Source organism: Triturus cristatus, chromosome 9 (genome assembly GCF_964204655.1).
Source record: "Triturus cristatus chromosome 9, aTriCri1.1, whole genome shotgun sequence".
Lineage (NCBI taxonomy): Eukaryota > Metazoa > Chordata > Amphibia > Caudata > Salamandridae > Triturus > Triturus cristatus.
The window spans coordinates 518,739,069-518,763,527 of record NC_140592.1 but is presented as its reverse complement, the minus strand read 5'-3'; the positions used below and the strand labels follow the sequence as shown (position 1 = coordinate 518,763,527).

Here is a 24,459-nt window from a genome sequence, read left to right as displayed (position 1 = left end):
CCTTGTACATATATTGATGGTTTTAATTTTCTGCACACTTTGGCTACCACTGTTATTTGCACTGCGGTATCGAACTATAGTAAAGTGTTGATGGCCATTAGGAAGCGCTATGTGCTATAGAGTCTGATTAAGAATTATGTAATTTCATGTTACTGAAACTTATATTGCTGGAAAAGTTTATGATCTATGTAATATCATGTGGTCTTAGTCCTACTATTCTATGTATTTGAACTCTCTAATTGCAGAATCCTTCATTTTTATCTTTTGTGATTGTATACATTTTTTTTTAACTGTAATGTCCTTCTTTGGTAAAATATTATGGTTCTTCTGAACCTAAATAAAGTTATTCTTAACTTGACTTGAGTAGCCCCAGGAAGAACTGGAACTGGACTGAAGACTGCCTTCCTTGAGTTGGTAACGGTTTCTTTGGACCTTGCTGGTTCCCTAGACTGGCTCCTTGCATGAATTGGTCGCCCAAAGTAACTCTAAGTAACCACATTTGAACATGTAAATGTTTTTCTTGAAAAGGTTTCTAAGTATCATATGTGTTGAATTTGCCAATGCTTGTTTGTGGTTGAGTGAAAAGTTTAGATTTATTGTTTTTTGTAAAATCTATATCCCCCGAACCCTCCGGTCAGTCTTTTTTGTTTTGGTGTCCATAAATTCATAAAAATATTATCTATTTGTATAAATTGGTATTGATTTTTTGAGTGTTGACTTTCTTTCTTCTTCAGTTGTTTTGGGGCTGTTTAACAGTTTTACACTTGTTCCTTTGTGTAAGCCTGACTGCTCAGAGCCACAGCTACCCAGGGTTGAACTAAGGTTTCACAAATGAAACCTGACTGGTCCTATATTGATTAGTAGTGCATTACACAGTAAGGTCACACCATCCCACCATATATTACACCCCATTTCCTCTCAGGATCCTTGTTAAGTTCCTTGGACCTTGGAAGGACAGAGAAACTAAAGCCCTATGTTTGTTGGAAAACGTTTTTTTTTTTCAGTGCCACTGCTAGCGGAATTTCCCAGACACTTTGGCATAATGTAATGGGCTTTACTCCCAGAAACGCTATTGTTCTATCAATTCAGTAGAAACAACTTTTAATGCAGCACAACATAGATATTCAGTGAAAGAAAGGGAAGCCCAACGATCGCACAATGGATTCACTGCCTGTAGTAAGAACTTACAATGGAGAAACGTAAGCATGATCTAAACCAAATTAACAATTAATTTCACAAAATCTGGGGTCTTATTTTATCAAGGATGGAACATCTGTGGCTCCATCCGCAGCACCTTCTTGTGATGCAACTGCTTGACAAAAGGAACAACTGGCAGAGACTCTGTCTGATTTTAAGAAGTGGTTGAAGATACGGCAGACCATGTATCTCACCGATCAAATGATTGGAGACTGCCAGGAGCATGGCCCGGGGCAGGTGTTTTTCAGGGGGGTTTAAAAGTATGCCACTCTGATCTTCATATGGGTATGTTGGATGTGTTAGGGAGTTTATACCATTGTCCTTTTCCAGTAAAAATTTCAATTAAATGCATCTTTGGAAAAAGCCTGTCATATCTCAGGTTTTGCAAGCATCAATTAAGAGTTCAAATCACACAAGTCTTCAAATAACATTAGGATGCTTCAAGTGCTGAGGTCCCCTATATGTGGACAAACTGTCATCCCAATCTGGCCTTCAGCAAGCTGTTTGCTACCTCGGCTCACTAGCTAGTGCTTCAGACTGCGGAAGCCAGAGGAATAGTACCTTAACATCTTAACTTTCTAGGTGGAAACACTAAAATTCCAGAAGATCTGAGGGGATATTTACAAAAAAATGTCGAGCGCTATATTACTCCAAAATTAGTAACGCCGTGCTCCGACATTTTTTTAACACAGGGATGTACAGTATTTACAAAAATATGGCGCACCTCTGCTTTTCCCCTAGCGCTGGAGCCAAAAAAGCTGCCTAGCGCCAGCGCAGGCCCCCATGTGCCATGTTGCAAGCGTGCCTGTGCTGCAGGGGTGATTGTTTTAGTGCGGGAAGGGACATCTTCCTGCACATAAACATTCTTTACAGGCAATTTGCTGTTTCTATGTGTGCTGCAGAATGCAGCACACATGGAAAGAGCAAAATACGAGGAAAAATAAAACATTTCTCCTCGTATCGCCTGTTTAAGACCAGGTATTTCCTGGTCTTATTTTTGGCGCTGCCCCATACCTTGTAAATATGGGGCAGCATCAAAAAGCAATGGGTGTTGCAGCAGAACAACCACAGCAACACCCATTGCCTGCCTCTGGGCCGCAGCAGACTGCTGCGGTAAGGGGCATATTTACAGGGTGGTGTTAAGCCACGTTAAGTGGCTCAACGCCCCCTTATAAATATTCCGTTGATATCAACGTCACCAGAGCATCAGAAAAAATGACGCTCCTGTGATGTTAGGGGCTTGTAAATATGCCCCCTTGACCATAATCAAAATGCTTAATTTAATTTTGAGTTCCAATCGAACCATGGAAAATATGACACAGTCTTTAAAACCTATTTCTGTTGTTTCTCTTTCTCCTGCTTCTGCAATTGGTGCTTCTACAATAACTGCTCTCTGATGTAGCCTCTGCACCTGATTATCTGCAGTCTTTGCAAGATGTATATAGCTGGTTTGTGGTCGCAAACCCTGCAATTCGCAAAATCACAGGATTTGTGACCACAAATTTGCTTTCTTTTATGTACTTTTATATATTCCAACTTCTTGACCAAATCCAATCAGGCTTCCGACCCGGCCACAGCACTGAAACGGCCATCACTCGTATAGTGGACGATGCTCTCACATTGCTTGACCAAAATTAATCTTGCCTACTAATACTACTCGATCTCTCATCTGCATTTGCCCCTGTCAAACAAGACAATCTACTTAACCTTTTGGAATGTAGGATGGGGCTCTCAGGCACTGTACTAAAATGGTTTGCCTCTTATCTCAATAACAGAACGCAGAGAGTCAAATCCAATCAAACTCTATCCAACTCCAGTCCCTGCACACTGGGGGTGCCCCAAGGGTCCTCGCTCTCGCCGACGCTCCTCAACCTTTTCATTGAACCACTTACTGTAATCTTCAAAGCACCTAACATCCAATATCACATGTATGCGGATGACACACAAGTGTACATGAAAATCTCTTCCCCTGAAGATATCAAGACACTTAACGGAACCCTGCACAAAACCCTAAATTGGCTATCCTCCAACCACCTCAAACTAAACCCCCTTAAAATGGAATTCCTCCTCATTTCACCCACTAGGCAAACTCCCATTGTCGAGAAATATCCGAAAAACCTCTCTGCTCTCAACTGCACACCACACATCATTGATTCCACGAAATCACTGGGCATTTTGCTAGATAAGAACCTAAACATGCAAGATCACATCAGAACATCTACCAAAGGAGCGAACTTCCAACTAAGCACCCTAAAAAACTCAAACCCTACCTTCCCCAAGATGACTTCAAATCTGCGATGCTAGCACTAGTCATCTCAAGACTAGAATATGGCAGTGCCACTCTATGCGTGCTACTGAAACTCAGTTTAGCCCCCCTCAGATCATCTCTGAATGCTACGATTAGGCTCATCACTGGTTCCAAGAAAACCAACCACATCTCTCCAGACCTGAAATCTCTCAACTGGCTTCCGTTTGAGTCAAGGATTTTAAAATAAATTGCACGTATGATCCATAGAGCACAACTACACTTCAACACTCCTCTTTACCTGGCAAATAAGCTCGAACTATCTGGTGGCTCTTGTTCCTCAAGGAGCTCCAGTACATTGCTGCTCAAGCCAAACAAATTAAAAAAAATGAAAACCTACATTCATGCATTCTCGGGTATTGGCCCGAAAATCTGGAACTCCCTATCTGTGGAAACAAGACTGATTCCTTCAACATTTGCCGTCAAAAGGGAATTGAAAGCTCTACTGATGAGCACTGCGCTGAACTGGAAGCTTTTCTCCTTTTGTCTCCTATCTTGTTTAGCTGATTAATATGCTACCTGGAAATTGCTACAGCCTCAGTTTCGCCCTCTAGTATGTCATTGTGTATCTGTTGTATATATCTCTACTTTTCTCCCACAGCTATCTACCTATGTCTTCCACAACTCGTATGTAAAGCGCTCTGATACCCTCTGGGGTCATGTTTGCGCTATACAAAACTTCATATAAATAAATAAATGCTACACCCATTTCATGAGTCGGAAATGCTTTATGACTTGCATAATGGGTTTTGCAATTTATTCTGAATCACAGTTAGGAGGGGGCATGAATGGCGTGTTCTGCTCCTAATTTTGAGTTGTATAGTATGTATCATTGGTTGGCGACTGCAGTTGCGGACTCAAACCACTGATCAGTTACCCACACCTCAAATGAGGTAGTAACTGGTTTGCAAAAGGGAAGGTGTCTGCATATTCTGTAGTGGAAGGCAGTGCCCCAACATATTACTGCCTGCTTCTCCTGATGTTTTCCCATAAGGAAAACTGTTCTTTGACAGCAACACTGTTTACTTTGAGTAGCATCCATGCAGGCCACCATCTCTGTGCCAATCACAGGAGGTCTCAAATAGCAGCCTGACTAATTAATATTCATTAGTCAGGTCTTTCTGTGACCCCTGCGACACAAGAATATGTGACAAGCTATAAGTACATAAGTTGCGTAGCCAACTGGAGACAGGTTGCAAAGAGCCAGTTTGTAATTTGCGACCACCTTTTGCAATCTTTCTCTTAGTACATTAGGCCCCTGTACCTAAATCCTGTGTGCCATTTCCTCCAGTAGACCTTTCCAGTAGACCTTTCTCCTTGCTGGTTAATGCCCCTCATTTTCAGGCACAAGTCTTTTAATTTCTCCGGTTAGAGAGACTCATCTTGGGAAAGGTTAGCCACCCAAAGATCATTGATTCCTCTATCGTTTCAGAAGGTTGCTGGGAGGAATATGACTGGAGAGAAAGAAAAACTTGGTTGTCTTTGAAGCCCTTTTGTTTTTGTTCTGTGGGAGGCATGTTTACGCTTGTCACTTTCCACTTTCACTCAGAGGTGTCAAGTAACCAGATCCCTCTCATCTAAGCACATTATAGAAACGCTGGAACCTGATCTCTCCAGGAATATACTTCTTGAGACCTGGTCATACATCAGGGGAAAGAGCAGGGCGTGACTCTCTAGATGTCTCCCTGTCAACTTTCACCCAACTAGAACTCACGGCAGTTCCTTTTGCTATACTAGAACACCTTCAGAAGGTCTACCACTATAGTGCTGGTTTACAGAAGTGTACTCTGAATCTCTGGAATCCGGGTTCTTATCTCCAAGCCACTTTCTGCATACCAGGTTAAGCAACAACTGCCTAACCTTCCTTTGCACTGTGGGTTATCACACTGCTCCCATTTCAGGGACCATTTTTTGGATGTCTTCTTGCACAAGAAACAAAGCATTAGCAGTGCTCAGATTTTCAGCAGCCACCAGTGGGGGTATATTTCCGAAATGGGATCCAGGGTGGCTCTTCAATCTCAGGTTCTGGATCCTCACCCACTGAAGCCACTAATTTCTCTCCCTTCCCATCTGGACCCAAATATCGAGATTAGCTGGGCCCCAGATGGGCTCTTCTTCCCAACAGCTCTGCAAGTTATAGATTTGCACCCCTGAATTGGTGAAATTGTTCCGGAATCATCGTACCTACTCTTAGCCAACAGAGTACACCCTAAGGATCAAGGATGAAAGTAAAAACACATGTGTCCCCCTCAGACTTTGGGGCGCATGATAAGTCTTTCAGCAAATTTAGGCAGGTCAACGGCCAGTACAAGTACAACAACAGAAGGAGTTCTTTGGTGCTCTCAATGCATCTTCCATATTCAGTTGATTTATTTAGTCACATTTGCTTTCTTGGTGCAGATCCGGCCAGCACCGCAACAGGACTTCTCCTGCTCCAGGTTAGACCCTTGCACTTGAGTCACCCTCCACACATTCACTTCAGCTGACCCTTCATCATGTCTTCCAAGCAAAGCAAAGGCTACGGGCTATCGAGGTCTTGTCGGGTTTTTATGATTATGGCGTGTTGTCTTTTGGCATGTGCCACAAACCCACGAATCATTCTTTGCTTCAAATCAAATATTTTCTTTATTCAGTTAGTAAAGACAATAAAAGTACATATAAAACAAGAACATAAAATAAAAATACAATCAATTCAGCCCGATAATGGCATAAAGTGCATAGCAACAATTTTGGAACACAGCTCAAAATAATGATGACGATTAGTAATTTGGGGGGATTCCCTCTACCAATGCCTAACAGAAAAAAAACTTATAAAAGGGTCTGCTATGTTAACAGGGGTATTTGGAGCACTCTCTGCATCAGTAGACTTGTCTTTATTGCCTTTTTTTGTTTTTTGTATCCTCATTCACCACCAATCTCACTTCACATGCACACTCAAGTTGTCTATACCCACACTCAGCAAGCTGAGAGGCGTAGGCGTCTGGAAATGGAGGAACCCCCCTAACGGTACGAGAAAACTTGCTTGGGTGCAAATGAAGAAGCCAGCTGAGATAACTCTTTTACCAAGTACCAGGAGCTAGATGACCCTCGTCTTAAAACTACCAGTACCAGTCTGGAGATATCCGACATAGCCCAAAGAGTATTGAGATAGCATACAAATAGGACTCAGAGGGGAAAGTAGACTCAGTAGACCTGTTTGTGGCGTAATTTCAATCGATCATCATGCGATTGTAAAAAGACCTAAAAAGACGATAAAAACCTTCAACAAAAATGACCTGTGCAAAAACCATATATAAAAGACAATTCGTCGCAATAAAACAGATGCCCTCTGCCGTATGGCAAGTTGGATATATGTTGCAGTTAGAAAGCAAATCCTCGCTGTTGGCAGTGACTGTAAAAATGCTAAGGCGGCCCTGCAATATCTAATGTTGGCCTGTTTCAAAAAGGGTAGAATAAACAGTTTCCTTAATGATACATAATAATTACAAGTGAACATAAAGTGCAGTGTGCATTGCTTGGAGCAACCGTCACATGGACACGGGGATAGATAGGCAAAGTAGGTGCCCTGCATGGGATAGACCACTAGTAAATGTGCAATATTTAATCTAAATCTCACCAGTAGGAACCTATGGTGCAAATTGGTGACCCAGGTCAGCTGTGGCTCAATACCATTACAAGTACATGCCTGGAAAGTCGGCTTGTTGGCTTCTGACATGAGTCTCTTGTCATTACACTTAGCCAAAAACATGCTTTCAAAGTATTCTGGAAGCTAGCCGGATATGTTCCCGGGGTCTCAAAAAGATCTCTCTAGCCCAAGCTCATGCAGGAATTGTCAATGTACATACTCCACGGAATTTTCAAGCAACTATCCCATTTTAGACAGTCAGTAAGAACCGCTTGGTTGAGAGAGGCTTCGGTCTTTGTCCATATCTTAATCCATAAAAGGAGTGGCTGCAACTTTATTATGTCACTGATAAAACCTATCCCAGTTTCAGAGTGACAAATAAAGTAGTTGGTGGATTTTGAGACAGCTAGTAACTGCATGATGAAGCCATTTTCGTACTTCTCCAACCCTTTCTGATCACTATAACCCCAGACACCTGCCCCTTAGCTGGTATTTGAGCAGCACTTAGCTTTGCATATGGTGGCAAGCTCTTTAATGGGCTTATTTCCTATTTTGGTGGCAAAACTTTTTGCCAGAGTGGCAGCACTTCTTGCCTTCAATGGACCCCAAGTAAGTTTTTCGCCAACTGGTATCCCAAAATAGGGGAACGTTGGGATAGTGCTGACACTATTGTTATTTTACCCTTTAAGGCAATGTTTTCCTTCCTGCTGGATTCTAAGACCATGACATGAGTTTTTGCCTGATTGACAACAAGATGCAAGCTAGTCATAAAGGAGAAAAAAAATCAAGCAATCGTTGTAAAGCGATTACCGTCCTAGCTTTAAACACTGTATCATCAGCATTAATCAGTGCGCGGTTACTACGATTACCTATTCGCAGATAGTCAGCGTTAAGATCAAGCAGTTCTTCTTCAAGGCCATTTACATACAGAGAAAAGAGGAAGGGGGTCAGGACGCAACCCTGTTATATTCCTATGGCAAGTCAGACGGTTCGGTTGTCTCCAACCACCCCTCCCCGGGCCATACATGGCACTGGTTGTCACATCAATCTGGAGTTCTCTCAAGAAAGAAACAATATTCGGCTCAACCCCAAGATCAAGCGTAATGGTCCACAGCTTGGTTCTGTTTACGAATCAAAGTCTGAGATTAGATCTATGGATGCAAGGTACATCTTGCCCTTTTTAGCCACAGTATATTTACCTATCAGTAGGTGTAAATTGAGGCACTGTTTATCTGTTCCTAGGCCAGGGGAAAGTCAAATTGGAGGTCTGAAAGCACATTGTGCTCATGGGCCCTGGTTTGCAGGTGCTCTAGCAGGATTCTGCCCATTATCTTGGCTGTGGAGTTAATCAGTGATATTGGGCAATAGCACTGTTAGTTATCCTTAAAGATAGAGATGCTGGTCGCGTGGGACCAGGCCTTCGGAGAGTTTGTGGCTGAAATGGTCTTGAAGACATTAGTCAAGAGTGGTGTCCACTATGGTAGATTGGTCTTATAGAGGATTAACCGGTATGCCGGCTTTCCCCACAGGGCATCGGCCTATTGCTTCTACCACCTCATTCATCTCAATCTCCAGCCTGAAAGATGGCATGACTACTGACAGAGAGATAGAAGAGAAACCTGGAGATGATTGGATTGGGATCAAATTATTATGTCTAGAGATTGACCCCTCCATGCAGGTGGGGTCTGAATAAAGATGAGTAATATGAGCAGTCCATTTTTCCGTGGGGATCACTGTGTCAAGACCGGGTTCCTGAATTTCTCAAAGTGTCTACGATTTACCATCGTCCAAAAGGCTTTGCTATCCTTTAGGTCACTAGCCTGCACTGGGAATGATAAGCTTCTTCGCGAATGGTTTTCTTCCGAGCCCTTTAAGCCTTCTTGTACTCGGTCCTGCTGCTGCGGACACACTCTTTAAGCGCTGCTAACAATTCGTTATGGGCTTTGGTGCAGTTAGCATCAAGCTATTGAGGTTGCCTCCTGATATTGGGTGTGTTTGGGAGCGTGAGCATGTTGCGTGCCGTGTTATAGATTGTATCGAACCCAGTTAATAGCTCAAACTCTCCCCTGGGATTGTCGTGATTACCCAGGCAAGTCAAAAAGTCGGGGTGTGTTAAACGCTGAAGGGCAGCCGTGAAAGAATCATTGTCGACCTTTGCCCATCTCATAACCGCCCCTTTGTTCTTAGAATTGGACAGTGGTAAAGGATTAACCTTCGACTGCCTCTTGGCAAAGAGAGAGTCGCTAATTGATATAGCCAGAAGCCTGTGGTCACTGAGGGGAGATTCTGCCAGTGTATAGTCTGCTGCCCAGGTTCTTAGATCCCTTGAAAATATAATGAAGTCATGAAAGCTGTGGCTCCCTCTCCCAATGAAAGTGGGGGAGATCACTGGATTGACACACAGGGAGTCAAAGGGAAAAACTATATTGTACTTCTTGAGCACCAGGTTGAGTTCATCGCCAAATGGGCACTCTTGACTTAAATTGAACCTTGGGGCCACTAGTACTTTTTTACTTTTACCAATTATGCTTTGGGGTCTCTTTACCCTTCATTATTAGTCGGAACTGTACTTTAAGCACCACTGGAAATGTATTTCCTACCCATGCAGAAAACTGTATTTCAGGGGAGAAACCAGCGCTCTTTCTTGATTAAAGTTGTTGTTGCCAATTATAGACTCAAGACATTCCATTTGTATGGAGACATTTTATTAGATATTGCTTCATTAATATTTTTCATTTGTTTTTCTTTGTTCCTAGTAAACTTTTCGTTTATAATCGTATGTATTGTTAACAATATAGCAGTTTTAGTTAATATCCTTTTTTATCGACATATCGTGGTTCTAATATTCAATTAGCTGCTCACAGGACAAAAGACTCATCTTCTAAAGTATCATTGTTCTTGCATTCAATAATTGCAGTGGGTTTGTGCAGTGTTTACAAGTAAAAGGTGTTATTGTGCTGTTTGAGTTTAGGCTTGAATTTAGTACTACATACTGTTTTTTTTAAATCTATTTCATAGAATGTTGTTTAAGAATTTATGTTAAATTTCATCGTGTTTCCTCATCCACAATTTAAGTTGCTCTTTCAAAAAAAATAATTGTCCAATAATTTTCATATAAGCCACGCAGGGCAATGCATATCAAATATACATATGATACATCATGGGTACTGCCAAACATTTTTCCAGGGGCCAAAAAGTATGTTTGTGTTGTGATTGAGGACCATATTGATGCCAGGAGAATGGCGCTCAGTGGAGGGAGGTGCGTAAGCTGGGCATAGGGTGAGTGAAGAATGTGCATTGTATGGACTATGGGTCATGAAGTTATTATGGAAGGCGCATTCATACAGCCCTCTAACTCAAGCCCTTAGCCTCTAGAAGAGACATAGGGCCTGCTTTAGATTTCAACAGGTGACCAATATTTCGTCCGCCGAAATATAAATCCCATAGGATAGTATGGGATTTATATTTCAGTGAACGGGAAATGTGTCACCGTTGATACGGAGCAATCTATCCACCGAAATCTAAATCAGGCTTGACAGAGGCATAGATTCCAATTACTGTGTCATTCTGTATCTGAGTTGCTATCCCTATAGCTCACCATGGAGTAAGCATTCTTGTCTTGCTGTCGGTACCTTTTGCGAGTCAAGTATACAAAGCAAGTGACTTGATTATTTAATTAGAATGTAATGGAATCTTAGGCCTCACAATCTCCCTATGCCTTTAGTCTCTTATCTGTAAACAGTATGAGTGCTTAGAAACAGGCTAAGGTAAGGTAGCTATTGCTACAAAAACATACTTCACAACACCAAGAAGTTGTGCAATTCACTGAGCTGGGCAGTTGCAAAGACCCAACCTCCACCACCACTAGACGCGATACAGAGGAAACATTTTAAGCCTAACTGCACTTAACAATGTCAATAGACTTACAGAAAGCTTGTGCAATGATCTTTCCACATTTTTCCAAGATAAAATCACCGCTCCAACCTCATGCTCCAGGAGAATATAGCCTCCTTGAACACACTTTCTTCTTAAGGCTCTACCCTTCCCTAGATTCATCATATAAAGTCCATTTCTATTACTTCTGTTGCTGGTAAAGTCTGGCTCCAGCCTGACCCCTATTTCCCCAAATGGCTAGCCTAACCCCTGGGGTTAGCCCTAATCTGCAACGCCTCCATAGCATTGGCTATGTTGCTGGAAACAAGCCAATGTAATCCTATGACTGAAGAAACCCTCCATTTAATCCTCTAGACATCAGGAATTATCGTCCCTTTGCTTTAATGCCCTACCTTTCCAAAATCCTTGAGACACATGTTAACAGTCCATTGTCTTCTTATCTAGAGCATAACACCCTTCTAGATCACTCACAATCAAGTTTTTGCCCAAGCAACTGCACCATGACTGCTCTTTTAGCAGCCATTGAACATCTCAAACAGACCCTGGATCAAAGCGGTTGAGCAGCACCACTCCTAATGGAATTACGTGTCACTTTTCATGCAGCTCTATCATATCATCGGGCTGCAGGAACAGGCATCTGCCTGAAAGCACTTACATGGATAGCTTCTTTCCTCAGTGACCGGTCTAAAGATGAATCCCTAGCACCTTTTCAGTCCAATGCCACTCCTATTTCTCGTGGGGACCCCCAGGGCTCATCGCTCAGTCCAATTCTATTTAATTCATATGTAATCTTGCCGGCTTCCTTTTTACAGTCATTCATTTTCAACATTATTTCACACTCAGACGATACCATTATTATCCTCAACATCACTGATAATTCGTTCTCACCACAAGACACATTCAAATCCTGCATGATTGCGGTCTGCCATTGGATGACAACAAATCGCTTAAACATAGTGGTGATAAAAACCAGATCATTCTTATTGGTGAGGACGCTTCACTTTGGTGGGCAACTAAACTAGGTAATCTCCCTTCTGCAGGTGCAGTTATTTCCTTCTCCCTGATCAAAAGGTTCAAACAGATCTAGGTCTTTCCTCCACTGCACACTCAGGCAACAGTAACCCACATCTTGATTACCTTTAGGCTTGATTACTGTAATTCACTGTATCTAGGCTGCTCTGCTCGCCTTGTTCAACATCGTCAAACAATGCAGAACTTTGCACCTTCGCCCCCCTCGAGCCTCAGTCACCCCTTATCTCGTGCAGGTGCATTGGCTGCCAATACTAAAATGTCTCACCTTTATCTGGTCTTCAAAGCCCGAAACAACTCCGGCCTATCATATAGCCAATCGATGTGCTGTCCATCAGCTGTCAAACTGCTGAGATCTGCTTCACTTAACCGCTTTTTTTCCTTGCATGCGCAGCTTCTACCTAGCAGCAACGGCCTGTAATACTCTTCTTTTGGACAGTAAAAATGCATCCACCCTCAACTGTTTCAAAACTGAACTAATAACCGTTCTTTCACTGCTCCTTAATTCCCTTTGACCTTCGTACTTCATTTATTCTCCCAAAGCCAGGGTGCCCACGTTGTGGGCAATAACTTTGCCTACAAATGGAAAAGAAATAGTTAAATAATTGTATTTGGGTGCAAATTTCCTACACATTAATTGGACTGTTCCAATAAACCAGTGGGGATAGTCCATTTAGTGAGGTTCTTTGACAAGCGTCCTCTGCTAAGCGAAAGTCCTCAAAGAAGTGATATTAAAAAAAATGACCCTGTTCTACGGACTTCGATGCAGCATTCCATAGCACAAGCTGTGGTCCAGGGTTGAATGCCCAGCTTGAAACCCAGCCAGTGTGACAGGCACCCTTTCCTTGGAGGAGACCCACTCTTGTAATAGCAGCAGTGGCGAGACAATCTTGCGGAGCAATCTATCAGCAAAACGAAGCAATAACAAGATTCAAGTTTGGCTCCTCCTCTAAGGCGGAGGAGCGTCGCCCCACTGCCTTTCAGCACAGCAAAAAAGGAAAAATAAAATGATAATAACATGAGGTTATTATTATTTTGTTTTTCCGTGCTGAGCCAGTTTGGTGGCGCAGGGTGAGGCTAGGCAGGGCAGCACAGGGGGGGGAGGAGTGGTGGTACTCTCTAAATGCCCAGGACTGTTTGGCCGACCATCTTTGTCCGGCCAAACAGTCATGCACACTGTGCATGTTCTCCACCCAGGCTGTATTACAGCCTGGGTGAGAACATGCCCAGATTCCATTCCTTGTCTGAGCGCCAAGCCACAACACTTGGACTAATCACAACACTGCATTGCAGCGTGGCAATTGGCTTAGGGAGCGTGGGTGCTTCCTGATCACAGAGACCAGGAAGAGCCGGCCGGCAGGTAAGTTATCTTATTATTTTTCACTCCCCCACCCCCTCCCACATCCCACCCCACTACTGATTCACAAGAGAAGCCGCCACTGACAAGATTGGCTTAAATCTCGAGCCCCTGTTAAATATTGGTTTTGCTATTACTCAGTGCAAGAGGGAGGGATCGTTCCATTCCTTGGAACCCTTCTAAGAAACTGACACAGTTGGGTTGCCTACCACTCGATATTAAGAATGAAATCATAAGCAGGTATATTAACTGTGCCTGCTGCACTGTATGGATGCATGCTCCTAATGATGTCAGAAATAACTTCAATATGATCAAGTTCAGTAGTTTCCTCATTAGTTGAATACTCATCAAGCCTGTCTACTGAGTCATGGACACAATATCATTCGTGTAAGAATTCTATCCACTCTTCTTTGGAGATCATGCATTCTAATTTAATTGGTGACACATCTAACCCTCTATTAACTAATGACCCAAATCTGCCTGAATCACCATGTTTAATTATTGCAAGCATCATCTGCCAATTCTAAACTGAAGCTTTTGTTGTACAATCTAACAGCATTCTTTTCCCTGCAGAATTTGCACTTTATATTCAGCTAGAACACTATTTGTTTATTCATGTTTACAGATTCCTTATTTTACCAAAATAGTTTTGTCTGTAGGCAAACACTTCAATCAGTTCTATACACCATAATAGCGGATGATTCTGATCAAACATTTTAGCTATAAATATGCCCTTTGCCAAGTTTGGATATTCAAAATCAATTTCTCTGTTTTCTTGTGTATGGCATTTGAGAGAAAGACAATTTATAATCCCACTTAAGGGTACAACAACTATCTAGTTCCAGTCTAAAGTCGGCCATCTGTACACAAGGATCATTTTTGTTTCTTTTAATAACAGAGACATTAGTCAAACGTTTCAATGTGATATGTGTATAAAACTGTAATCAGGATGATTTGAGGTGCTGTAAAATGAACGTTTTTCTTGAGGGAACATCAGCAGGAAATCTACCATTTAAGAATATCTACACATTTCTAATAAGGTCTGAATCATGTGTGATGCCATTTTGGTGTCCTTATTTATTTTATTTATTATTTATTTAAGAAGCTTATAGAGCACGCAGCTACCCAAAGGGGTCTCCCAGCGCTAGTGGCAGAGAGTAAGCAAGATGCTAAATAAAACAAGAAGACACAGCAACATAACCAGATGACGAAGGCTCTGTCAGCGCAGTTGAAGAGCATGATTTTTAAGTTCTTACGGAAAGTAAGCAATGAGTTACAGTTTCTGAGAGCTACCGAAAGTGAATTCCGGAGTTTTGGTCCTAAAATGGAGAAGGAGCGCCCCTTAATACGAGCTCTAAGAAACCTAGGCGTGGTAAACAGTGCGAGGTTAGCTGATCTCAGCGATCGGGTAGGGACATAAAGAGAGACCAGATCTTGGAAATAAGAAGGGGCAAGACCATGTCTACTTCGAAATATGTAACATAAGGCCTTGAATTTAATCCGTGTGTCAACTTTCAGCCAATGTCTTTTGTGAAGCAAGGGAGAGACGGAAGCATATCTCGACAGCCTGAAAAGAAGGGGAGCGGACGCATTCTGGATGATCTGCAGGTGGCGAATCAAGGCTTTATCAGCGCCCAGATATAGTTCCCATAGTCCAATCTGGACGTTACCAGGGCCTGTAGCACTGTTCTCTGGGTGCTTAAAGGAATCAGCCAAAGGATTTTCTTGAGCCATTTAAGAATGGAAAAGCAAGAGGTTGTAAGCTTGGAGACCTGCGACTTAAGGGAAAGATTCTTATCAATGATGAAGCCGACATTCTTAACCTTATCAACCGGTACGGGTAAAGGCCCCAGTATGACGGGCTAGTGGTTAACTCTCCAAAGTTTGGCGTTATTTCCCAGAATCAGGACTTCGGTTTTATTGCCACTCAATTTTAGGGCGTTTCTGTTCATCCAAAGAGCGACATTATACAGGCCTTGCTTGAGTGGGAAAGGATCTTTATTTTGAGCATCAGATAGTGAGAAAATAATCTGCGAGTCATCCGCATAAGGAAATACGGTGAGACCAGACTCTTCAATCACATCCATCACGGGACGAAGATAAATGTTAAAAAGCAGAGGGCTCAGTATAGATCCCTGTGTGACCCCTGAGGTCAGTGTTAGGGTCGTAAAGGTATTGTTTGCTGATAAGACCTAAAAAGTTAGATTTTTCAGAAAAGACGATAGCCTCTTCAAGGCAATGCCAGCAATGCCTGAAGCCTCCAATCTGTCCAGAAGAATGGAGTGTGAGACCATATCGAAAGCCACACTTAAATCCAGCAGGATAAGGGCGGCGGTCCCACCAGAATTGAGTTCTTACCTAAGAAGTTCTGTGACTTCAAGTAGGACGGATTTGGTGTTGTGGCCTGTCCTAAACCCAGACTGGGATAGATGCAGCAGGTTAAAAGCAGTGAGGAAGGAAGAGAGGTGCATGTTAACATTTTTTTCCAGAATTTTGGAGAAAACGGAGAGAAGAGAAATTGGCCTAAAGTTTGACCAACATTGAGGGTCAAGGTCATTCTTCTTGAGCAGAGGGAGTATCAAGGCATGCTTCCAATTCTGAGGTACCTCACCCGTGATCAAGGAAGAATTAAGGAGATCCAGAACTACTGTGAGGGCAGTTTCATCTAAAGTTTAAGTTTTGATGGTGGGAGGGGTTCAAGCGGGGAGCCAGACTTGATGGTAGCCAGTAAAGTTTGCAGTGATGCTAGTTCCAAAAGGGGCCAGGCCCTGATTTCCAAGGGCTTGTCTGACTTAACTATGGGCTGGCCATCCCCAGGATGTAGTACCAGTGGCCCAAGTGGTTGGGTTTCAGCGATTGACGGTGTCTCTAACATAGAAGCATCTGCTTCTAATTGCCGATGAATTAGCTCAACTTTGCTTAGAAAAAAGGAGGCAAGTTCGTCACACTGTTGTTGAGAAAAAGAGGGGGGGCGGTGTGAACGAGCTAGCTGCGTACAGATCATTTACTACTTTAAACAGAGTCTTTTGACAGTATTGGGCATTGGTAATCAATTCTGTATAGTTTTTTGCACGTGCTGATTTGCAAGAGGCATGATATTTTTTCAAGGCAGCTACATATTTAGCCCTGTCCTTGGATGCATAATGCTTCCTTCAACCCCTTTTGAGGGAATTACAGCCTTTTTTTCTGAGCGAAGGGTATCATTAAACCACCGTGCCGGAGAACGCATTCTGCCTCGTGTTTTAGATGATCCAGACAGAATGGAATCCGTAGTCATTTCAAGTCAGTGATGTACAGCAATTTGATCAGTATCGGGTGTAGAAACCAGGGCAAGGATGGTATGTAAAAGTAGTTTGTTTAATTCCACCATGTCCAATTTAGCCCAATGCCTGTTACTAATTTGTTGTACCGACCAAGGAGAGGAAGAGAAGGGAACTGCAATATTAATAGGTACTGCATAATGATCCGTACAACAAAGTTGGAGCGGGGGGTTGACGGAAAGGGAGGAGAGGTTGGGGAAGATGGGGTCCAAAAAGATGTCCCGCAGTCTGGGTGGGGACAGAGTTCAGAAGACAAAGATTAAGTGATCCCAAGTCATCTATGAGGGTTAAGGATAGCTTATTTTTTGGGTCCTTGAGATGCAGATTAATGTCTCCAAGCAAAGTAAAATTATCTGCCTGTAAAATGTGTGGTGCCAGATAATCTGGTAAAACTGCGCACCAATTGCTAGAAGACCCTGGGGTACAGTAAATAAGGGCCCCTTGAAGAGTAATTTTTGGCAAGATAAGAAGAGAAAAATGGAGAGTCTCACAATTAGGGATTTGTAGGTCTTTAATATTGCATTTGTAATCCTTTTTATAAATAATGGCAATGCCTCCACCTATTCTGTGTGGTCTATTTATCCCCATGAGAGCGAAATTAGCAGGGAGAGCAGAAATTATATCAGGTGAGGAGCCATCATGGAGCCACGTTTCAGTTAAAAAGATTATATCAGGGTCCATATCACAAAAGAAGTTAAATTAACAAGTCTGATTTTTTGGGAGAAAATGACAATTTAAATTGAAACACCTTAGAAGTTTGAGCTGGGGAGAGACAGTTAAATCCTTAGCCCTGGGCTGGAAAGCCTTCTCCTGGCTAGGGGAAACTGACACCGCCCTGGGAGAAGGATAGGTCGTCCATTTGAACTGACTACAAGTGCAAAGGAATTGATGTGTCTCTGAAGTATAGACTTTAGGAGCTGGTTGGGAAAGACCAGGGTCTCTGGCTCTGGCCGGATGCGGGCGGAGGGGCGCAGACGGGCTTGCCTTAAGCACGCCTTCCTAAGAACAATAGTATTTACCCATTGGAGCAAGAACAGTATCAACTAGGCTAAGACTTTTGAGAACAAAGCAATCTCAGATAAATAAAACCTTAAATAAGAATCACCCCCAAACAACAGATGGATCTCATGATACAGTGGACAAAAGTTCTGCAGATCCCACTGCTATTATTAATTTCCATCATTAAATGCCCATTTCTATTAGTAATGTAGAGATGTAATATGATTATCTGCTGGCACCAATTAACCTCTGAAAGGAACTCTGCTAGAGCATCCAAGCACTATGGACATTCCATGTCAAGTATCTTACATGATCTTACAATTTCTCCAGACAAGCAAGTGTCTCTACCACCCGAATGCCTTCCTTCATTGACTGTAACTGCCTACTCTGAAAAAATAATATAATCTTCTGATTTCATCCTCAACCAGGTCTCCAGTAATTTCAATGTTTTAAATTCCTCAAAAATTGTTGAAAATACATATTTTTCATTGATGTACTCAGTCCATGAACATCACTTAATGGCATTTTGAAAAGCAAACAATTGTTATTCTTGCTATCTGTATTTACTTATTAAGAATTGTTTAATCCAGTTGCTTTCTCGCAAACTAAATTCTTGCTATCTGTATTTACTTAGTAAGAATTTTTTTATCCAGAGTCTTTCTCGCTCACTAAATTAACAGTGATAACATCCCTGTAGTACAATCTGCAAAGTCTACACTAAACCACATTATTTCACACTTGTTTCATGGTGTCAGCTCTGCTGCATGGTGTATATTATGAATGTTGAAACCAATCAATCAAATCTCACCTAATATCCTCAGACATTTATTCTTGGCTACTTGTTTTAAACATATTATTAAGAGATCCAGAGCCTTATTTATGAAGCCCTGCATCACATTTACGCTGGAGTTGCATCGCTTTTTGTGACACTATGGCGGCGTACATAATGCGCCACGTTGCTCCATATTTACAAAGTGACGCATCTAGGCAGATGCGTCACTTCGTAAACCCCTGCGCTACATAATACCTGTGTTCCCCCACATCAAAGCCTCATAGAAGTGGCGCATTGAAATCTATATGATTTCAGTGCGCCACTTCTAGAACGCCATTGTGTCAAAACCTTACGCCTGCTTCATGGCAAACGTAAGGGTGACGCAGGGCCGTTAAACATTGCTGGAGTTGCATCTGTTTTCAGACACACCCAGCAATGCGTCACATTTGCGCCTACACATACTTCACTAATACTGACGAATCTGTAACTCCTCGCGCCATGATGTGCCGTACTGTAAATACGGCGCATTCACGGTGTCGCAAGGAGGGCACAGTGAGAAGTGTTGCATCGCTGCTTTGTCGCAGCGATGCAACACTTCTCATAAATAAGGCCCCCAGTTTTTCCTCAATACCCATATTAATCTTATTGGGGTTGAATGATTATTCAAAATTGTTCTTTCTCTTTAACATTTCTAAGTCAATTAATTCCAAAGTAAGACATTCCTCAAAGTTATTCAATTGGCCTATAAAGTATCCCTGTTTATAATATAGTGCCTTCCCTTAGAAAAATACAATGGGATCTTGGCAATCATTATATTTTCATATCACTTTCATACAGGACTAAGCATATGATCTATTTTAGTGATAGTAGAGGGATTTACAAGTGGGTTCAGTATTGGTTAAAGTAAGTTCATTCTAGCTTGCGGCATCATCCCAAAATCTTTTCTTGACTGTTTCAGTGCCTGGGACCTCTATTGAGTTTTACAATCTTTTATGAGATCTCAATGAGTTTAGAATTACTTGCACAAGGTTCAAGTAATGATTAGCCTAAATTCAATTCAGTTATGTCATATTCTATCCATGTTCTACCACCTCAAAATCTTCCACAGGTGGAGACATGTCCGCTATGCTGGCCACCTTCTCTCTCTTCTTTAATACTTCCATATATACGGATGCTTTAAGTTTTAATTTCTCCTGCTCTTTTTGATACTTTTTGTCTCTTACTGCTCTCTTTCTACTTGTTTTTGCTTGATTTTCTGTACCACTCCACTTTATTCCTGATTGATTTACATTATTATGCCTATGTGTCTTTAGCTCTTCCTTTCCTTTATGTGCAATCTTTTGAATATCCATAGTCTTTTCTACTTTCTTTTTGCTAAGGTAGATATTGAATCCAAGATTATTATTCTTGAAATCAGCAACATCCTCAGTAACACAGTGGGACCTCCACTGTTCATGTGCTTTCCCATAACTTCAACGGTCGGTGATACTAAATACGTGCCCCCATCTTTACCTTCTGTTTGTTAAATTCTGTCATGGTAAATTAAGATTGTTTGCCAGGCAATCTTGATGTTATTACATTCGCCATCAATGTAGGTAAAAATATAACAGCATCAGTCCTTAAATGAGAAGTTGTCCATCTTACCATCTCTTTAACCAGCTTTTGAGTGTTTGACACTTTTGTTGCACTTATAGCCAATGTATTTTGAGTTATCAATTGTAACTCTATAAGCTGAATATCAAATTATTTGGAATGGCTTATTACTGTGTTTGAAATAGCGTTAGTGTAAATTAAATTGCATTAATTCCTGGTAAAGTTTTAACAGTTACATTTATTGATGTACTCTATCTAGCTTTTGGAATTGCTTCAATCATGAGAGCGTGGCTGAGACGAGGAAGAAGATGGCGTGCTGAGCCTGTAGCTCCGTCCAAGGGGAGCACATCATGACTGCAACTGACGCCTAAGGTGCAGTTTGACCCCGGGCACACTAAGAGCCCTAAATATTAGCTCCAGAACCACTGGCGAATGAAAAATCCATACGGCAAGCTAACTCGGAACAAAGTGGTGCCACTGTAGGGAGCAGATAAACCCGAGGCCAAATCGTTGATTGGTCCACAGACGATTTCAACGACACTCCCATTAAAATAAGCAGAGAACTCTCTCGCTATAAATGCCTATTACTGGATACATTGGCATTGTAAGAGATCGCAGCCTAATGATGTAAGGAAGCCACACCATCATATGAGCACCAGAGCAAGAACAGACCGGAGTGGTCACTCACATTCTAATTTCTCTGCCACCCAATAAGGCACGCAGCAGACCGACATTGGAGAGCAGAGGGTTAACTTGCCCTCAGTCGAATCAGGGGCTTTGAATAGATTTTGCCCCAAACTACTTGCTGATCGGAGGTCTAGAATCAACATGGTGCCACTGCGTGGACAGCTTGCCCCAGAACCAAGACAGTGATAAGCTCACAGACAGATAACAGCAAAAAATGACGTTAATAATAACGGCAACAAAAAATTGTTAAGCTTACGCATTATATCAAGCAGTAATCTGATGAGCATACTATCTGGATATTATCTAAATAAAAAAAAAGCTTGCTTGTCTTCCTTCTCCATGACAGTGGGTTATCACTTGACTTTTGACCGCCGCCTGATTATTTGCCATTTGTTTTTGTTATTAGTAAGTTAACTAGTGTCTACCACTGGGTTATTGACTGCTGCTCGGTGCAGTACCAGTATGTGAACAACCCTGTTGCACGGGTGGAATGACCCTAGCAAGTGGGCCACCTCAACCCAATCCAAACGAGTATGCCTGAGTAAGCAAGCTCTATGGTGAGGTAGAGAGAATTTGTGTGCACTTTCTTTAAACGAATACAGAGAAATGTGAGGTTTTCATCATTTTTGAAAGAGTGAGCAACCTCTTAACTTTTATGAACTCCATATACTCTCTAAAATCATCTACAGTGCTACTATCACCTGCCACCACACCTCTGCAACCATTCACTGCCGCCTAGTGTCAAAAAGTGATATCTACAGAGGGGTCAGGCAGGGGTGTATCCTGCCCCCCCTATCGTTCACACTCTGATTAACAAGTTACGGGACATCCTTTCCGCTACTAGCAGAGACATACCGAGAGCTGGTACCAAATTAATACCTGCACTTCTGTATGCAGATGATGCAGTGTTGTTTGCTAGGACAGGTGTAGGACTACAAAATGTTTAGATGCTTTTATAGATTTCATGAACACACTTGATCTAGCAACTAATTTTATCAAATTACATACCATGACAATTGTCACCAAGAAGGCAGCGACGTGTAAGTTCTTCTGCAGGTGGACTGAACTCACTAAAGACCAAACTTTCCCCTACCTGGGTGTGCTGTTTGATGACAACGGGTCTTGGGTTGCGCAGAGAGCACACAAAAAGAAAGTTCCGGCAAGGGCGGTGAGGGGCTATCATGGACTTTGCAAAAAGGTCGGGAACAAAGCCCGTCCTCGCACTGTTAAAAGTCTATAGGGACAAATGTATCCAGATGGCCTCCTATGGCTGCAATGTGTGGGGATATGCTGTGGCTGAAACTCCTCAGGGTCGTACGTTGCTTAGATGGTCCACCTCTCGTCACCACCACGGTCTGAACGTTAGTACACAGACTCCATGGAGTGGTCAAGCGGGGGAAGGGAAGGAAGGGGACAGCGGGGAAGGAGACCTGTGAAAATAACAAGACAGGTAAAAACACCAAGATTACCCACAGCTTCTTTCCTATTCTATGTTAATGGTAATTGTAATGTAAAACCCCCTATGGGCAATACCTGTAAGGAAAGAAAGTCTGTGCTTCTACTCTGTGTATCGTCTAGGCTGTGTAGAAATACCAGCTTGACCTAAAGGTGCAGCGTAACAATTAATAGACATCACGGTCTTAACATCACTTAAGCAGAGGGTCACCCTATGAGAACAGCCCCACGTACCATCTAGTCAATCCAGCCTTGTTGAGCCAGGGGTGTGGAAGAGCTGACCTCCAGCTCACTCTTTATACCCCTGCTTTTATATACACAAAGAGACATGCATGAAAAATGAGTCGTATTTATAAATCCCCCCAACTCAAATCAGGAACCAAGGAATGTTCCTCTGTGGCAATACGTCTTGCACAGAGGTTTTCTTAAAATCCCAACATGGGTTTGTCCACCTGCACCAGGGAAGAACTCCACAGGCTCACAGTCCCACTCACTCTTGCACAGGATCACAAACACCAAGTGCTTGCCCCTTGCTCCAGGCTGTTTCACTGAAGGCACTGGAGGATATAGCCTTCTCCAAGAGCCAGTGCGTATTTATCAAGGGGTATTTAAATGTACCGTTCCCCCGCATGAACCACTTGGTTCACCAACGTGGGAAACGGTTTCAGGACGAGCAGGCCAGGATCCTTAACGATTTGTACGAGTCATCGTACCCCACGCCTATCGGGATATTCCTGCCTTAGTCAGCATACAGTACTTCACAAAATGCCCCTCACCTGTGACTTCTGACAGGCCGTGACACGAGCTGCTCTGCAAGGAACCAAGATGTGTTCCACCAACGGAGCAACCCACCAAGTGGCAAAGCGTCGGTTAGAATTGCCACCACAAGAAAAGAAAGAGCCCACAGCTTACATTCCAAGAACGGATAAGAAAGTGTACGGTGCACGAAGCACCCCTACCAGCCTCCGTCTTCTGCTGCAGCTCCGGCATCGAGTTATCGGCGTCTCTCAGCGGTTCCATGCGCTCTGATGAGGAAACGACTCATGCGCGCGCTGAAGTCACCGGCGTCAGCGTCGCCGGTGCTCATGGGACGTGTAGTTGTGCCCTATTACGGCCGCGTTGCAGCGCCGTAGATGCTCGGGCAGTGTTCTTCCGTATACCACTCCGGTGGGATGCAACAGGATATAAGTAAAAGATTTGCAGATGGTGGAAAACAGATTTTTGCATAGGCTCCTAGCTGTCCCCCACTGTATCCCTGGATTCATGTTGCATGAGGGGTTTGGTATGGGACACATTTCTGATCATACTGCAGTTGCACCTTTAGTACGATGGATGAGAATTTGGTCCTCGCCAGTTCCCACTCTTAATCAACTTGACATAGTGGACTGTATGGCTCTGCAGAGGGCTCTACGTATTGCTTAGTTGGGGTTCATAGCGGAGCAGATGAGAGGTGTAGGCTGCCCGATCTCTATACAAACCCCAAATTGCTGCGATCTATTGACATCAGGAGGATCAAGTCTCAGTTTCTGGCTAGGCAACAGAAGGACAGGGAGGGTGTGGAAATCAATAAACCTACAGTGAGAAATTACATCACACCCAGTCCCTGTCCAAAAGTGCACCCTTACCTGTCTCTTGTTAATAACTTCTATCATTGTTACCTGTTAACCAGATTTAGATTGAAGCTCATACATTGTTACTAGCTTTTCCAAAGGGTTTCCTGAAGCTTGAGAACTCAAGGCCATGTCCACGTGACAATTTTTTCAGAACAGGACACTTTGCACTTTACTCTGTTTTGTGAATTTTATGTCACTCGGCGTAAAAAATAAATTCTTCCGCTATTGATCCAATGCATTTTGTCCAGGCAAGGCCAGCACTACTATATCTGCAGATGCTCTCTTCGCCTATGGTTTGCTTCGGAGTTGCAAGCTATTTCACTAGTGCTGTAAGAACTAGGAGAAAAATGCCTTCTGTTTAGTTCACTTGTTCCATCCTTGAAGAAATACACCAGAATCCCTTTTTATTGTTGAATATTATGAGCTGAATTTTCTCAGGTTTTGTTTTTCTCAATGAATTTTATATCTATTTTATTCGATTAACATGGTTTTAGTGAAATCTATATATGTAATCTGTACTTGTTGTATACATATGGTATTTTACTGTTTTGTTTTTATTCTGTGCGATTATGGCTTTTATTAGCCGAATAAATAGTTTCCGATGATATCTACA

The 24,459-nt window shown here is 42.5% G+C and overlaps 1 protein-coding gene across 3 annotated transcripts in view; it reads left to right on the top strand.

The window, feature by feature from the left end:
• Positions 1–24,459, top strand: part of LOC146798226 (uncharacterized) — a 1,134,427-nt gene that overhangs the window by 837,110 nt on the left and 272,858 nt on the right. The window contains exon 4 of one of the 3 annotated variants that reach the window (XR_014968642.1): positions 20,351–21,105. The exons of the other annotated variants lie outside the window; for them this stretch is intronic. The gene's annotated coding sequence lies outside the window, so the exon portion shown is untranslated. Of the gene's footprint in view, positions 1–20,350; positions 21,106–24,459 lie in introns of those variants that run through there. 3 annotated transcript variants of the gene reach the window in all.